This window comes from Perna viridis, chromosome 4 (genome assembly GCF_037379345.1).
Source record: "Perna viridis isolate PV_CMFRI_1.1 ecotype Kerala chromosome 4, ASM3737934v1, whole genome shotgun sequence".
Taxonomy (NCBI): domain Eukaryota; kingdom Metazoa; phylum Mollusca; class Bivalvia; order Mytilida; family Mytilidae; genus Perna; species Perna viridis.
Window position 1 is genome coordinate 16556251 of NC_142448.1, and position 19573 is coordinate 16575823.

Below are 19573 nucleotides of genomic sequence, written 5' to 3' on the forward strand. Positions count from 1 at the left end.
AGTGTCTCCAGATGGTGAAATCCAGGTGGTTTTATGACAAGATTTATGTGGAAACCAAGTACCGCCAATTACTAGACTGTTTATAGCGCAAAAGTCAGCAAACATCTCTCCGTTCTCATTCATTTGCCCTATTCCATGTGGTCCTATCTCCCTTTCTCTACCTCCTCTGTCATTACCTACTTTGGCATTCAGATCTCCTAAGATGATAAGGATGTCTCTTTTAGGAACGGCATCAACAACTGATTGTAATAAGTTGTAGAAGTCATTTTTATCAAAATGGAAATGGATACACCGTAACAATCCACGAGTTTATAACGACGGTCACAAAACTTCTGTAGTGACTTCAATCTTGTAGTAACATAACCCTATTCCAATAGCCCAATCTCTGCTTTTCTAGAAACAGCCGCCGAGTTGCTCATAAAAAAGTCAAGTCCGGGGTGGACCAAAGAGGAAAGGAAAACTTTGACTCATTGAACAAATCAGTTTTCATGATGCAGATGAATACACCGCAACGATCCATTAGTTAATGATAACGACCATCAAACTTCTGTAGTGATGATTTTGATCCTGTAGCAACATAAACCTGTTCTAGAAGCTTAATTATAATAAGTCTAGCGGGATACAAAAAGTCTGCGTACTTACAGCGACCTCTGGAATAGCGTGTGTGATGTAATATGAAAACTCCATACACAGATGCTGAAGGGATGTTGCCTTAGATAAAAGGAAAGTTGACAATAAGGAATGAAAAGTCATTGCGTTTGTGGTATAGCTTAGTCAATATTCTTCCTTTACTATCGATCTCTAAGTGTTGGTCAATTAGTATTTTCGCAGTTATATAAAGATGTAATTTCTTTCGTTAAATTCCAAAATATTGCAACAAATACGAGCCAATCCAACCAATGGTGTTAAATTAACACCAAATGATGATGAGAAGAGGACGTTACCATCTGAATACGGATAGTTAACATTATAATTAAAATGCCTATCTTCGACAATATTGTTAAAGACAATGAAGTTTCAAAGAAGAACCAAGTTCGCAAAAAATATCGAGACCAAAGGAAAAACCTTAGCCAAATGGCATAGGTGGATAATTTTTTCTGAGGTTTACAGCGTAGATTCAAAATTCGAAACAATTTCTATTTTTGAGGTAGGGGTTCCCTTTTTCACGAAGAGATAAGGGTGTAGCCGGGAGCAAGAAATTGATAAAATTAGACTTTATTGAAAGAAATTGGAGACAAATTGCCCAGGAAGGTAAACCATACTGACGTCTAATGTGTTGTTGACTTTTTTCTAGGTAAAGTTTTAGAAAAAGGATTTTTCTTGATCGAAACAGTCAGTGAATCTGTTTAAGTAGGACTTCTTGATACCGATACAAAATGGGAACTTTTCGAATTTCATTATTGGTAATAAAACTCTTAAAAGGCAGTATAGTTTAATAAATAATCAGGCAAGTTCGTAACGTGTTTTAAACTCAAGTGAATATGATGTATCTTATAATGTATCTAGATGGACGAGTTTGGGTCACAGATCTTGGCCACATTTTGCAAATCTCTATGTCCGTCGCACTTATGGCAGTTATGATTTGTAAAATTTAACCGTTTGATATTCGTTTGATATTCATTTCTGGCTACTTTTTTAAAATGTAAACTCTAAATGAAAATCAAATGAATATCAAATGGTTGTCTTTTTCTGTTCGATTTTCGTTTGATATTCGTTTCCGGTTTGTATATTTAATATACAATAGATTTGAATATCAAACTGAGTATCAAACAAGAGTTTGGTCTGTTCAATATTCGTTTGACATTCGTTTCCGGTTTATATATTGAATATAGTACGGATTTAAATATCAAACAGGATTTTTTTTGCTGTTCGATATTCGTTGGACCTTCGTTTCCGGTTAATATATTGAATATAGAACGGATTTGAATATCAAACAGGAGTTTGGTCTGTTCGATATTGGTTTGACATTCGTTTCCGGTTAATATATTGAGTATAGAACGGATTTGAATATCAAACTGAATCTCAAACAGGACTTTTTTTTGCTGTTCGATATTCGTTTGTCATTTGCACTAAACAATTAAACTTCTTAATACAAACTACATTTTCTTACTCTGTGCACCTTAACCTACACAAGACATTTTGGTTTCCATGGTGAAAATCCTATTTTTTTCAGATGTAGGGTTCCTGAAAAGTTGCCTTAAGGAGAAGTGGATTTTTAAGATAAAAATGTCTTGTGATTTTTGGAAAGCTCTATTTGTATGAAATTTAAAAAATACCAGATTCATTAAAATTGAACATAGGATATTGATTCTATAGCAAATCTAATACTTGGTTTTCTCCCCCAGATTGGGGATAATTCTGCCTTGTGTTCTGCTACATGCATTCATATAGTGAAAAAGGCGGTAAACATGGCAAAAATGTTTGTTTGTTTGTTGGAGTTTAACGTCTGAGCAGGATTTTTCAGCTATATTCAGAAGATGAACATGAAACTGATGATAAAATGAACATGAAACGATGATGCAATGAAAAAAGGATGGGACACAAGGACAATGGGGTCAGCAAATTTTGATTGCCACTGGAAATAGGGAGATGTGGGTAGGGTCGGGCAATTTAGCCTCCTGTGGCGGAGCCCTATGGTTCCTACTCCGAGAGAATACCACAGTAGGGTTCTTTAACGTGCGAGGAACGTGGCATCATTCCCAATACGGTGCACCACTATGGTTTGCGGTAAGGTTTTCCGTATTATAGCCTGACAACCCCAGCATATAACACGCCAGGGGTACCCTATTCCACACCTGGGGCACACATCCCAGTTGTTCTGTGGGCAGAGCGCCCTAGCCCTCGGCTAGGGTTTTGAGCACTATTTAGTCGCCTTTTATGACATGTCAGCGCTGCTACAGGCCTATTCTTTTAACACCCGGACCTGCACAGGGCTTGCAAAAATGAGAAAACACTTTAAAACACAGATTGTTTTCACACTCTGGGCACTGAAAACAGTATTTATTTGATGTTTTTTTATCTCATCATTGGTTTTCATAACCAAAAAATAGCATATGAGGATGAAAGTGTAGAAAATCATAGAGTTTTCCCAAAACTTAAGACTGTGTACTAAAAGGCTTGTTTTGACTTTCTTTTCTGCATTGCAATACTTAATTGCACAGAAAAAGTTTGTTTGGTTGTCCATTTTACTTGTTATAAGCGAAAGAAGTAACATTTTTTTACTTAAAAGCGGTTAGAATAGCACATATCTCAAGATACAAAAATATCTTCCATGACGTCGCATTTGAAATGATGAAACTTCAGAAAATTTGGTTGCTAAGGATTAATTTGCACTAAACAATTAAATTTCTTAACACAAACTACATTTTCTTACTCTGTGCACCTTAACCTACACAAAAAAATTGTAAATGTGGTTTCTATGGTAAAAATCCTAATTTTTCAGATGTAGGGTTCCTGAAAACCTGCCATAAGGTACTACAATACAGGTAGGTCATTTTTTCTGAAATTTGGTCTCATTTTGTTGAAATAAAGCTGTTTTTTAGGCAGTCCGCATAGACATTTCTAGGGTTTTGTCATAAAAAAGTGCATATTTTTAAAATCCTTGGTGTGTGGAGGTTCAAGTCATTTGTTTGTTTGTTGGGGTTTAACGTCCGAGCAGCAATATTTCAGCTATATTCAGACGATGAACATGAAATTGAAGATAAAATGAATATGAAATGATGATGAAATAAAAAGGGATGGGACACAAGGACAATGGGGTCGATAAATTTTGATTGCCACTAGAAATAGGGAGAGGTGGGTAGGGTCGGGCAATTTAGCCTCCTGTGGCGGAGCCCTATGGTTTATACTCCGGGAGAATACCACAGTAGAGTTCTTAAACGTGCGAGGAACGTGGCATCTTTCCCAACACGGTGCACCACTATGGTTGGCAGTCAAGTTTTCCGTATTATAGCCTGACAACCCCAGCATATAACACGCCAGGGGTACCCCATTCTACCACCTGGGGCACACATCCCAGTTGCACTGTGGGCAGAGCGCCCTAGCCCCCGGCTGGGGTTCTGAGCACTATTTAGTCGCCTTTTACGACAAGCTTAGCGCTGCTGCAGGCCTATTCTTTTAACCCTGCACGGGGCTTCAAGTCATTTATAAGTATTAGTGATTATTGTTATAAAATCCAGAAGCCATGGTAACATATTGAAAAAAAATATTACTGAGTTTTAGTAAAAATCAGGGTGCCTTTCCAAAACTAACGGCCCAATACTGTGTTGTATAAAATATCAGGCACTTAGACACTACCACAGGATAAAAGCACGCACAGAGTAGGTGGAAAAAAAGGTAAAAACAATAAGACCCTTTTCGATTCATTCTAGTTCAAAAACTTGGTGCGAAAATCCGTTAACTGATGGTACGAGATCACAATTGATTCCCCTTGACTTTTTGTTGTATACAAATATAGTTCCTTTTATTTTATTGTGTTTCTTCCTGATTAGCATTTTAGTGTAATAATGGGTTTCTATGGGATTTTCAATGTAAAACTCATAATTGATTATGGCATCAGGGTAAAATTGGGCAAATGAGCTAATTACTATCTCATTTTTAGATTTTTGCACGCACCATTCATAAGCAGTGGACAGAGTAAAGGTAAAAAAAAATAACATTTCGAATCTGTTTTTAACCTGCGGCAAAGGTCATTTGGCAAAAATTACGGTGTATGTCAACTGTCTCAATTTCTTGGAATATTCCCTTTCACTGCATTGGTATGAAATTCTAAATAATGAGTGAGATACGTCTTTAAAATGTAAAACAAACATGATTTCCCATTCATTACGTATAGTTTTGAATAAATGTGCCACGTAAAGCCCTACAGAGTTCATGAAAAACAGTTATTTTGGAGCCGGTCAAACACTAAAGAGCCTCAAAGCAGAAAAAACCTGACCTGATATGAAAAAGAAACATCCAGTTGAGTTCATATGTACCACATAAGCATCAAAACATGCATTTTTAAATATCTTTTTTCACTATTTTGTGGCTGTAGGGGTGAAATATTAGTGTAAATGGCATATTTACCAAAACCCATAGTTTTACAACCCTGGTCCTGGCTTGATTTTAATTATCTCATCTGATAGTTTACTCTAAAACACTGCCTCTGGTTGTTTTTAAAGTACATTTAATGTGTCTAAAGCACTTTGGAAGTAAATTTTGGTTGATTCATTCTTTTTTAGCTTCTAAAAATGAGTTTTTATACAAGTACCCTTGCACCAGGTGAAAATGCTTTAATACTGCAGTGTCATGTATTAAAACACATATTTCTGACTTTAATCAGATGGAAACCTGACTAGCTGGTGTTTTCTACGTCAGAAACATGCACTGAAATGGAAATAAAGAAAAAAATGAGAAAATCTCTCAAATATTTGAATTGAGGCTATTTAGAGGACACTTCTTCACCAAATCTGCAAAAAGTTGAAGACACGACATACACCATTGATATAAAATTTGACATAAATCATTTAATTTTTAACAAATTTCTGTAAAACTTTGCACTTAGGCTAAGAATTGAATAAGCTTTCCACAGATGAAGCATTTATTTGAGTTTCCAAAAAAGTCGATCTTATGGGTACAAGATCAAAATTAAGTCCCCCTTGTTTTTTCGTTGTATATGAATATAGTTCCTTTTATAGTGTGTTTCCTGATTATTTCTTTTCTGTCCTAAACTTTATTGCTTAGTATTTGCTGCAGAAATGTAGGGCAAGGATCAAATTAACAAGGGTTTTTTTTTCATTCTGTAATTGAAAGTTGTAAGTGAAAGTTGTGATCTGGTTCTGGTTCTATGGCAGAAGCCCCGTGCAGGTCCGGGTGTTAAAAGAATAGGCCTGCAGCAGCGCTAAGCTTGTCGTAAAAGGCGACTAAATAGTGCTCAGAAACCTAGCCGGGGGTTAGGCGCTCTGCCCACAGAGCAACTGGGATGTGTGCCCCAGGTGGTGGAATGGGGTACCCCTGGCGTGTTACATGCTGGGGTTGTCAGGCTATAATACGGAAAACCTGACCGCAAACCATAGTGGTGCACCGTGTTGGGAAAGATGCCACGTTCCTCGCACGTTAAAGAACCCTGCTGTGGTATTCTATAGGAGTAGGAACCTTTGCGCTCCGCCACAGGAGGCTAAATTGCCCGACCTTACCCATCCCCCTGTTTTCCAGTGGCAATCAAAATTTGTCGACCCTATTATCCTTGTGACCCATCCTTTCTTTTTTTTCATTTCATGTTCATTTTATCATCCATTTCATGTTCATTGTCTGAATATAGCTGAAATATTCCTGCTCGGACGTTAAACCCCAACAACCAATCTATGGCAGAAGGTCAAAATTTAGGACATTTGGCAGTGGTCACATTTTATGTACACAGGGTCTTCAAAGCATAGGTGCTTGAAATAAAAAAAAATGATGGTGAATTTATCTGGCATTCTTATAGAAATCTGCTTTTATACATGTTTCCATGTTGGTGAAGTTTTATTGAGTTTGAAGAGGTGGAATTTTTTATATGTCACAATGGGTCTGTTGAAATGCACTACGAAATTAATCGTGTTCTCGTACCAGGTGCTAAGGAGAGAATATAATACGGCAGGGGACTTAAACGTTCCGGATACCATATTTCATGTAAATTACACCTGTTAACCATTACATATATTACATCTGTCTATGCATGAATGCTTAACTACATTCAAACAATATATCCAACAAATTTCAACTTTTAATTTTAAGTTTAAAAAAATTACACGGGGAAAACTTGGTGTGCGAAACAGTGCACCTTAATGTCATCATATAGTGCATCCCTGATATTCAGTTTGATATTCAAATCCGTTCTATATTCAATATATAAACCTGAAACGAATGTCAAACGAATACCGAACAGCAAAAAACTCCGTTTGATATTCAGTTTGATATTCAAATCCGTTCTATATTCAATATATACACCGGAAACGAATGTCAAACGAATACCGAACCGAAAAAAAAATCCTGTTTGATATTCAGTTTGATATTCAAATCCATTCTATATTCAATATATAAACCGGAAACGAATATTAAACGAATATCAAACAGAAAAAGACAACCGTTTGATATTCATTTGAGTTCATTTAGAGTTTACATTCTTAAAAGTAGCCAGAAATGAATATCAAACGAATATCAAACGGTAAAAATTTACCACGATATTCAGTTTGGTATTTCCATCGTACTTCATCTCGGTAAGCAGTTAACGTATTTTCACTTCTGTAATATGGTCTTGAAGAATAGTTTCACAATTTATGTGATTTTGTTGGGTTGATTTCTTTTGTGAAGCCCCGTACCGGTCCGACCCTATTATCCTTGAGTCCCATCCCAATTTTCATTTCATCATCATTTCATGTTCATTTTATCATCTATTTCATGTTCATCACCTGAATATAGCTGAAATATTGCTGCTCGGGCGTTGAACCCCAATCATCCATCAATCAATCATTCCTTTGTGAACGACATTTCGACCCCAATTAAAATGAGTGTGATTAAGTTGAATTTCTCAGAAGTATATTCAAATTTGAGTACAAATAGCAAGATCAATGACGTATAAAAAGACAAAAAAAGACATTTTTTAAGTAAAAAACTTATTGCTGTGATTGATTGAAAAGGAGGAAAAAGGAAACGGTAATAAAAAAAAAGTACATAACTTAAAGTGTAATAGAGAGTGTGTTTTCTCTTGAAAATATATTGTCACCCACGGCTACTCCTCGGTGTAATGAACTGTTCTATTACCTTCTTACAATATAGCTAAAGAATATTTATATACTACTCTAGCATATTTTTTCAGCGATCGAAATTTTGTTGACGTACAGCTGAATTTAATCTTCCTATCTCGATAGTTTTTGGTTTTGAGTCCTTCATGTATACGATTAATTTGTGGATTTAGATCTTCCTATACATTTGATTCTTATGCTACTGATGAGAGGATACTCTTTGAAACATGTGTACAGAAGATAAAAATTCACAATATATAAATGATTGGTAGTTGGTGTATTTAATAACCACTTGGTCCATGCAACCGCTGATAGACCAGAAATCATTGAGGGTAATCGCCAACCTAGAAGTCAGACACGTCTGACCCTGAATTATATTAGATGGTATTTAGCATATTTATAAAAAAAACTGCAGTGTTTCAAATATGTATGCATATAACACTGAGGCTTCATTTCTTGCTATGCACTTGACTGAACCTCTCGGTAGTAGATTTGGCTTCCTATGTCGATAGGGTTTTATTTTGTTCTAATTGTAAACAACCAATTTGTGAATTATCAATAATTTATTCCTAAATATATATTTGATTTTAATGCTGCTGATGAGAGGTCACTCATTGAAACACGTGTACAGTATATCGAAACAAATAATGACAAATAGTTGCTTCGGTCTACCAAGTTTTGTTTCGCTGGTATTCATAACAATGGAATGCAACTTTTTACTAAGGAAAATATTTTTTGACTTGTTTTAGATTTCTCAGAAAAAATGTTTGTAATACAGATACATCTCACATAAAACATAATTTTAAATTATTAAATAAAACTTGAAGAATCATAATAGAAAGTTTAAGATGACAAAAAAATTAATTGTAAACAAAAAGTTCTCAAAACAAAAATATGTAGGAAGCCATATCCAGCACTGAGAGATAATACCATGTGCAATACATTGTACGAGGAACAAATCATTAGTGTAATATGTGTGCTACTTAATTGATCTATGATATATGATCGTCGATAATAAACCATTAGAACGAAGCCACATATAAAAGGTGAAAAGGAATAAAATAAAAATACAGATGGAGTACAAATAAATTAAGAAAGAGAAGTCCAAAAGTCCTAAAATTAGGGCATTTAATCTCGTTTAAACGTCTTATTGTCTCGTTTTAACAACATAGTTAACTCGTTTAAACGACTTAGTATCTCGTTTTAACGACATAGATAACAACGCCATCTATGTCGTTATAACGAGATACTAATTCGTTTAAACGAGTTAGCTATGGCGTTTAAACGAGATACGAAGTCGTTTAAACGAATAAGCTATGTCGGAATAACGAGATACTAAGTCGTTTAAACAAGCGAGAAGCTAAGTCGTTTAAACGAGTTAGCTATGTTGTTAAAACGAAATGCTAAGTCGTTTAAACGCGTTAGCAATGTCGTTTAAACAAGTTACTAAGTCGTTCAAACGAGTTAGCTGTGTCGTTATAACGAGATACTAAGTCGTTTAAACAAGATGTTAAGAGTCGTTCAAACAAGATGCTAAGTCGTTTAAACGAGATACTGAGTCGTTATAACGACTTAAAAATAACTGAACACCTGGCACTAATGGGCTTCCGTAGAACTTAAAAAAAGGAAAATTACATTTTAGCCAACATTTAGCATACGTCGAAGAAAAAATTTGTAAAAGGAAAACTCATGACAAAACTACACGAAAAATGCGATGACTTCTCATTCCATATTAGCAGCTTTTCTTTCATCTGTAACAACATCCCTTCAGCACTTGCGTATGGAGTATTCATATCACAATTCATACATTATGCAAGAGCTTGTGGAAATTACGCGGACGTTTTTGTACCGTGATAGACTTCTTACAATTAGTCTACTGGATTGTTGGTACAGTATTGATGTCATCACTACAGAAGTTTTATGGTCGTCATCGGGGATCTTTATAGTGTATATATTTGCACTATGAAAACCGAATTGTTCACAATGTCATAGTGTTCCTTTCTTGTTTTGTCTACCCTCGATTTGACTTTTTAGGAGCAACTCGGCGGCTGTATCTTGAAAGGAAGAGTACACTCTATCTATTGCTGCGCCTGTTCCATATGTTTTCAGTTTTCAGTGGAGTTCGGGTTCATTTACTTTTTGTTATACGTTTTATTTGGTAATACCATGTTCTTTTAAAAACTTATTTGTTCAACGTGTCAGTTTTACTTACCTTTTTCGTACACCCTGGGATTGACTTTTTATGAGCAACCCGGAGGATGTATCTAGAAAAGCAGAGGACGGTTACCTACCGGGGCATCTGGTCCGTGCTCCCAGTTTTAAATGGAGTCAAAATTGCTCACTTACTTTTTTACTTTGTATTATTTTGGTTATTTTATGTTCTTTATTATATATGTCTCTTTTCCATGACGGTCTTTGTTCCTGAATTACAATTTTTGATCTCCGCTAGAATCATGTTCCCTTGATTACAGTTCTCTTTTAATTATCGCTCAAATATCAATTCCCTTGATTATTCTGTTCAGTCCTTTGCATTCAAAGCACAAATCAATCTAAATACCATTGTTATTCGAACACACAAAATTTGTATTTATCGTTTGAATACTAGTAAACTGATTATCTTTGATATTTTCAAATTTGCATGTTTTATTCCATAAGAATTCCGAGTAGTACAAATAAAAAACATTATTATGTTAATATATACACTTACATGTTCCACATATTTCGTTAAAAAAGATAAGCTTATAATTTAATGTACAGTGTTGACAAACAATCTTAAATCTAAAAAAAAACTATGAAAAAGTGAGCAAAACTCGCTAAAAGATAACCTTAGTACCACTCCTACCCCCTGGTCATTAATCGTATGATTAAAATATATTTTAAAAAAACCTTAAGCATGACAGTAAAATATCTGCACTGCAGAAAAAACTAAAAAAAAGTAGTATAAACAGTTGTCTGAACAAACAAAAAAACTGACACAATTATCACTATATATACCTTTCGCAAAGCATGGAATATAAAACGAGAAAAGTAATGCAGTAATGAACAACTTACTGTTTTCTGTGAACCAGTATAAATATCTTTCAGAATTTTTTAACCACGACGTCGAAAAGGAAGTCCTTTTTACACACCTTAAAAATTTATCTGTTGAAAGTTATGCATCTAAGCATGTAAGCATACCCTCCACTTGTTTGAGAATACAAAGATTATTTGTATTTAAATCTGTTCAAATCAGTTTTCAAATAACTACAAAGCGTTGGCATTTAAATAAAGTAATTAATGCAGCTATCCGATTTCTTTTACCTTTAAAATAACCTTAAATGCTATTTATGACAGAATCAGGAAGAGGCACGCTGCAAGGGATGTTAACGCACATTTATAAAAATAGAAAATATGAAGATTTATTACTCATTTGCATCTTGAAAAGTACTTTAAGGGACCAAGATTTGATGTATGCTAGAGTTGCATTTAAAGAGACAAAAGAAGCTCATCTCATATTACAGATTTTCAGATTTATTGAATACACTCAGACACATACATAAATATGGGTTACATGAGGTCAATAGTATATAATAGTTTTACAAACAACAACGAAACGAGCATAAAACATACATACAATAGTACAATGAACATATAATCATTTCAGTTACAATAAAGTAGAAACATTTCTAATAAATACTGATGACGATCTCAACACAGGGATATTACAAAATGATAGGAGACCTTCCATTTTCTTAGTATTTGGATTTATGTAGTAGTATTTTGGTAAATAGTTTCCCCTTATTTTGACAATTTTATCATTCGTGCAACAGAAAAGAATATGGAACTCATCACCAACGGTTTGGTTACATAATTTACAGATACGTTCATGTCTGGAGATACCAGACCATCTACCAGTTTCGATCGGAAGATGTAAATTAGATGTCCTCATCTTTGTAATCCACACTCTGTGTGAATCCGATAATTTCAGCAGGTATTGTTCAATACCAAAGGAGTTCTTGACTAGAGAGTAAAATTATAGATCCATTTTTGAATAATTTGATCCTGTAGGGTAATTTGAGCATGCTTAATGCTTACATATGAAAATTGGTTCGTGTATACCTCACTCATACCAATATCATTAAACATTTGTTTTATAAATTGTATCCATCAAAAATTATAGACACCGTTTTCTTGAAGAAAAAACATCAGTCTATATAAAATATTACTCAGTTTACCTTCACATTGTAATAATTTTATCCAAAAAGAAACTATCCTAAGTTTAACACGAAATTCTAATGGAAATCTTCCCAATTCCCCGTAAACCATGAAATTTGGCATAGTATTTCGTACTCTCAAAATCCTCTTGCAAAACTTTAGATGGACTTGTTCAATTAAATACAAGTCCTCATAACCCCCATACTTCTGAACCATAAAGTAGAATCGCTTCAATCATACAATCAAATAATTTTAGCTGTAAATCGATTGGTATACGTTCATTTTGAACTAACCTATAAATACTATAAGGGGCTTTATTAGCCTGTTATACGCGTTTTTTTTTCTGGTCTCAATAAAACAACCATTATATTTAAATATCACACCAAGATAGATATAAGTATCAACAATTTCCAATTTTTCGCCACTTAAATAGAACTCCATATTTTGTCTAACTTTTCTCTTGCTAAAAATCATAACTTTAGTTGTATTTGTATTGACTTGGAGCTTCCAAGATTCACAATAAGAATTAAAAATGTTCAAAGAATTTTGCATGCTTTCCTTTGTTTCTGATAAAATAATACTATCATCAGCATACAGAATAACAAATATTTTATAAAAAAAAAAATCTCCTCTTCTAATTTTCTTTGTACAATTTCAAGTGGTAATCCGTTGAGCTGACTAAAATAGTCTTCCAGATCATTTAGAAAAATCGCAAACAAGAAAGGCCATAGATTTTCTCCTGCCTCACCCCGGTAAAGCAGGGGAAAAAAATCTGACCGACTACCACTATACTCGACACAAGATTTTATATCATTATAAATATTATATATATATATATATCACCCTAAAGCACTTTCCCTTAATTTCAGAATTTTTCAGTTTTAACCATAACCCATCCCTCCAAACAGTATCAAATGCTTTTCTAAAATCAACAAATGTGCAAAAAAGCTTTTTTCCAAACGAAAAATATAATTCTATCAGTGAATGTAGAGCGAAAATGTTGTCAAGTGTTGAGTAACCCCTTCTGAAACGGGCTGGGTTTTCAGAAAGGATGTTCAATTCATTCGAGAACAAATTCAATCTGGTATTCAGAATACAAGCGAAAAACTTCCCGAGACAGCTAATTAGAGTTATCGCTCTAAAATTATCCCGCCCCGTGCAGGTCCGGGTGTCAAAAGAATAGGCCTGCAGCAGCGCTAAGCTTGTCGTAAAAGGCGACTAAATAGTGCTCAGAAACCTAGCCGGGGGCTAGACGCTCTGCCCACAGAGCAACTGGGATGTGTGCCCCAGGTGGTGGATTGGGGTACCCCTGGCGTGTTACATGCTGGGGTTGTCAGACTATAATACGGAAAACCTGACCGCAAACCATAGTGGTGCACCGTGTTGGGAAAGATGCCACGTTCCTCGCACGTTAAAGAATCCTACTGTGGTATTCTCCCGGAGTAGGAACCATAGGGCTCCGCCACAGGAGGCTAAATTGCCCGACCCTACCCACATCTTCCTTTTTCCACTGGCAATCAAAATTTGTCCTTGTGCCCCATCCCTTTTTCATTTCATCATTTTATGTTCATTCTATCACAATTTCATGTTCATCGTCTGAATATAGCTGAAATATTGCTGCTTGGACGTTAAACCCCAACAAACAAACAAAACCTTCACGAAGCCACTGTTTCTAGTATTTCGGTAAATAAAATGAAAAGGAGATGTGTCTTAGTTACATGTACTAAAAGAGGCTTTATCTGAATTAGAGGTAATCCGTTGTAAACGACGTATAGTGAAGGTCATTGTATGCGTATTTAATTACGGAAGCTTTATTCACTATGAACAAAAATAAGTACTGTCTGTCCCAGGGACAGTGATTTTCCCACTGTCTTGAACTGTGAATTCCTGTCAAATTACTGTGCAAGAATTATGAAATACTATCATTATTTGCTACAGGTCATGACAGTATATACATTTGTGACAGTCCTACCCTCCGACTATTATGAACTGTCTATCACTTAAACAGTCGAAAACATGAAAAGATAGTCTTTACCTGTATTATATGTTTCTGTGAAGGACTGTTATGGATCATTATAGGCATTGACAATATTTCCTCGACTATAATGAACTGTACCGAATTTTCGCAGTTCATGATAGTCGGCGACAGTATTTCCTACGCCTATTATGTACTGTCTCTCGTGGTAAGAGGTCGTGATAGATAATTGCAATTTTAGAGTAGTCTATAATGAAAATTCGTGGTTTTTAACAGGTCATAATAGGTAATGACAATTTGTTTTGATCTATGATGAACTGTATTGCCCCGTTACAGGCCTTGAAAGGCAATGAAAATATTCTCTTGATCTGTTGTGCACTGTCGTAGCTTGTTACAAATCGGGGCAGATTTCAACAATTTTATTAGATCTTCTAAATTAATAGGTGTAGCATAATCCGAAACATATGATTATTTCGTATCAAGGTTGTTTTAGTCTAATATACAAATCCTTGACTACTAGAATATAAATTAGCATTCATAGAATTATAAATGCCTTTTTGGCACAACCATTTTCCAGTAAGACAGAGTAATGGTTCTTAGTTGATTTGCTGTTAGCTGTTAGGTGGCAGCAGTGTACTAATTAATTATTCATGAGTTGTAGCCATTGTTTACTTGCAGTGGTCAGTTTATAGCCAAAGTACTTTCACTCTTGTACGAGGAGCTTTTGTTTGATGATTACGACGCTATCTAGCATTTATTGAGTTATTGAAGTGGACGTGATGTAACACTCCATAGGACATAATTATTACTCGATTGGTCAGATAATTGTGGAAAGGAGCTGCGCGTGGGTGACCTCATTTTCCTGTGTCTGATTTCGGATCTTATTGTCTAGTGTCCAGCCATCTTTTAGTCGGATTGGCGTTCAGAGTGTTTTAGTTGTTCGATTCGAGTGGTAAAAACTTTACTTTTCGGTCTTATCGACGTTTTTTCAATTGTTGGCTAATGTTGTAGCAGAGAAATGTTTAGAACTTTTACGGTAATGCTGCTGCATTTTGATTGGTCAATATTATCACATGACACTCTAAATATAAACAATGGCGAAACCTAACGTCCTAGTTTTTGGCAGTTCTCACATTAAGCGGCTTTCCAACTTCATCAGTAATTCACCATCATTTGATAACTTTGCTTAGCAACGTTGTCATATCATTTTCAAAGGCATTTCAGGTGGACAAATTTTGAACGATTATCATATCATGGTTTTTGACAGTGCGATACGAGCTCGCAGCTCGTCATAGATAGTCATGCACATAGGAGGAAATGATTTGCACCGCAAAGACCTAACTGCCAAAGACGTCCATCTACTGATTCTCCAATATACTAACATTTTACGAACATTCTCCAACCGTTATTCTGTGAAAATAACAGTCTGTCAGCTTCTTTTCAGGAGACCGCTACTCCGGACATAAGTGGATCTGACATGCTGATACACGAACCTGTACATAATTCCTCTGCATCATGGTCCAGCAGTGGTGTAGGAACGCTGCAGTCTGGTAGGCCATTAAGTCAGAGGGTGGATAAAAAATTAAAAGCTAAGATATGGGCAGAAGAGTATGTCCAGTTAGGTTCTCTTCTTTCCAAGCCAAAATACAACAAACTAGAACCTATCCAAGATGCGAATCAACAGATAACCTTTGTTCAAAGGGAAGAAAACTATTACTTCAAATCATTTAACCAATGGGTTTCGGCTTTCCACATATTTGTGGCCATATATTGTGAAAAACACCCTATGCAGTCATCACCTTTAATGAAATACATTACCACAATTCAAAAGTTATGCACTGTAGGAGAGAAAGCTGCTTATTTTTATGATGAGCAATTCCGGCGGTGGCCCGCCTGAAATCCCGAATCAGCTTAATCAGGAAGTTCATTCCAAGACACTCCAAATGGGAGTTGCAACTAAAATAAAGGCCATTGATAAAACCATTTTTTTGCCAATGAACAATGTCAACAATTTGAAGAGTAAAAAATCTTATTGTTTTAGCTTTAATAACAATGAGGGAGTATATAAACTTAGGAATTGTTCCTATCCTCAAGGATGTGGTAGGTGTTATGGAGACCATCACAGAAAGGTCTGCCCGTTGATAGTATGTCAATCAGTTGGATTAAGAATAAAAGGCAGTCAAAATAAAGCTGTTCAACCTGTAACTAAGTCAAAACAAAATTGAATACTGAATCAGACGGTTGTAACTCCGGTTAATGCTAATGCATTGTATCAATGTTTAGATGGGTTCGACATAGTACAGCAAAACTATCTGATTGAGGGTTTTCCTTTTGGGTTTAAGATACCATTTACTGAACAGCGAACTTTTCGCGTAAATAAAAACTTGAAGTCCGCCGAACAAAATCCAGACATTTTGAAGCAAACAATTCAAAGAATTCCACTCCTCTATGAAATGTGATTTTGGTCTTACTACAGTCATGTTATGGGGACATGAGCCTCTAACTTGGTCTGATTACTGTTCAGATGGCATTGATCATTTATACAGATGCTCCCTTGCCACATCAGAATGTAAGGTACAACGTACAAGTATGTCTTAGTACGGGTAGAAATGTATGTCTTGTTAATGTGACATCTTTCTGTTTGTATTGTAATATCTTATAATATCTGTTAATGTACTGTCATTAAGTGCCCCGTGCAGGTCCGGATGTTAAAAGAATAGGCCTGCAGCAGCGCTAAGCTTGTCGTATAAGGCGACTAAATAGTGCTCAGAAACCTAGCCGGGGGCTAGGCGCTCTGCCCACAGAGCAACTGGGATGTGTGCCCCAGGTGGTGGAATGGGGTATCCCTGGCGTGTTACATGCTGGGGTTGTCAGGCTATAATACGGAAAACCTGACCGCAAACCATAGTGGTGCACCGTGTTGGGAAAGATGCCACGTTCCTCGCACGTTAAAGAACCCTGCTGTGGTATTCTATAGGAGTAGGAACCTTTGCGCTCCGCCACAGGAGGCTAAATTGCCCGACCTTACCCATCCCCCCTTTTTCCAGTGGCAATCAAAATTTGTCGACCCTATTATCCTTGTGACCCATCCTTTCTTTTTTTCATTTCATGTTCATTTTATCATCCATTTCATGTTCATTGTCTGAATATAGCTGAAATATTGCTGCTCGGACGTTAAACCCCAACAAACAAACAACTGTCATAAAGTACATATATACATGTCTTGTAATGAGTCAGAGGTCTCTATTATTTTATACTGTGTACTGTAGTTTGAAGAAACTTATTCTACCATTGATTAGCTACATATGTACAGGTAGGTACGAATATACCATAATTGTGTCACATTGAGTCAGAAACCTTTTTTTTTATTTTTTGCGTATTCTGTGAATCCATCAGTTTTTGTTTTGATATTCAGTATGATCCAAATATAACTACATATCAGATCTTGCGATCATTCACTGATATAAATACAAAAGTGTCCATCAGTTCTCTTTATCTGTTTGTTTGTTTTTGTTTTTGTTTGTTTCTAAGAAAAAATGCAAAGGGTATGAACTTGAAGGTGAAAATAATATGAGAAACATCCTTGTCTTATATTATAATGTTAAAAACTATATGTTATTTAGATCTTCTTTTTCAGAACGGAAGGCAGTATCTGTATTAATCATTACTGTGGAGCACGCCATGGGGTTGCACTCGCGTTTATCGGGAATAACCGGCATACATGTAATAAACAAACGTGCCAACGACTTTAATTAACATCTCGAGTCAGTTGATTACTCTGACACTATGATATTATATTTATCAACGCACCTTTCTTTGAAGGAAAACATTCAATATCCCTAGGTATATTGTTTTCTTATTTAATTTAATTCCTTACGTTCTGTTTAGGTACATGTATAATGAGGTCGTCATCATGAACTCGTGGATCGTTATGATGTATCCATCAGCACCATGAAAACTGATTTATTCAACGGGTCATAGTTTACCTTTCCTCGTTTGTCTACCCCGGACTTGACTTTTTATTAGCAACTCGGCGGGTGTTTCTAGAAAAGCAGAGGACGCTTACCCTACCGGTGCACCTGGTCCATGCTCCAAGTTTTTAGTGGAGTCCGAGTTGCTCATTTACTTTTGTTACTTTGTATGTATGATTTTAGTTACTTTATGTTCTTTGTTGTGTGTGTCTGTTTTCCATGTCTGGTCTTTGTCCCTGGATTACATTCTTTAGATTACCGCTATAACCTTGGTTCCCTTGATTACTCTTTAAAACGCTGGGTAGCTTGAGAAAATTGCATCTACCGAAAATCGTGTTAAAATGAAGTTGTTAACCATTTTTTTTCCTCAGTAAAGTTAAAACTAGATATAAAACCAAATACACAGAAATTAAAATCGTGTCATCCATTGATAACAGACATAACTGCGGTGAAATTATTCGGATAAACGGAAGGAAAGATGAACGGAAGATGATTCAACTACATCTTCAACTGATCGGATGGCACGAGACCGCAATTAATTTTCAAGTGCATTTCAATATACACATTTGAGCAGATTAAAAAAATTCCACCGGTGCAAACTGAATAAAACTTCTCTGGCCTAAAGATATGTACAAACAGGATTTTATATATCAATTGTAGAAAATTTTACCATCATTTTCTGAAATTAATACATATAATTCGGAGATGGGGTAAACATGACAAATGAACTGAGTTAAAAGTCCTAAATTTTAACCTTCTTCCACTGAACCAAATCACAACTTTTAGTCAGAATTGATTAATGAAAAAAAATCCTAAGTAATTTTAACCTATTTTCTACCAATTAGAGGCAAAACTTCAGCAAATAAGTTTCCAGTAAAAATATGAAAAAATGTGGAAGGTACCTACTACCAAAGTTGGAACCAAGGGGAATTAATTGTGTTCTCGTACCGGATGGCGTTTGACAATGTCTATCAGGCACGTGCCAATAATGTATTGAGTAACACGCCATTGTCCCAGCCTTGGATGTCCATAGAGAGTAAAACAGTATTGATAGTACAGTGTTGTGGTTTTTGTTTATTAAAATAGGATTAAATGATCTGAGTGTGAAGTTGTGTTTCATTATTCAAAACAGAATGTACTCGCAAAATGTTAATACTCTTATATATTAAATAGGACGAGTCACTATTTCCTTATCATCTGTTTTTACTATGTTGTAGGGCTCTGTTTTGGACAGGGTAGTTAGTAAGCAAAAGTAAGTGAAATCCTTCCCCCGGACCACCAACCATCCCCCCCCACCCACCCCCGGCCGAAGTCCCTTTAAAACATTCGGTTGCGCTTCTTAATGTTGTTTTAAAAACTACTCTGAATCGGAACGTCTAAACACCGCTCATGAGTCCTGAGTGCATTCGGGACCAGATGAGGACAAACGACTAGATACTTGTATGTGACGTTCATCATTACACTACTGAATTTATATACGAAGAATCAAGATACAAAACTAAATTATTTATGCTATTTAGACGATATGTATTATACATTTCAACCGGCGACTCGCCTGAATAAAGCTGATATTGTGCTGTTCGGGCGTTAAACCCCATCATTCAACCGGCGCGGTACGTGTCAGAGATCATGATCCGTGAAATCACAATACACCAATTGCTTTAAAATGG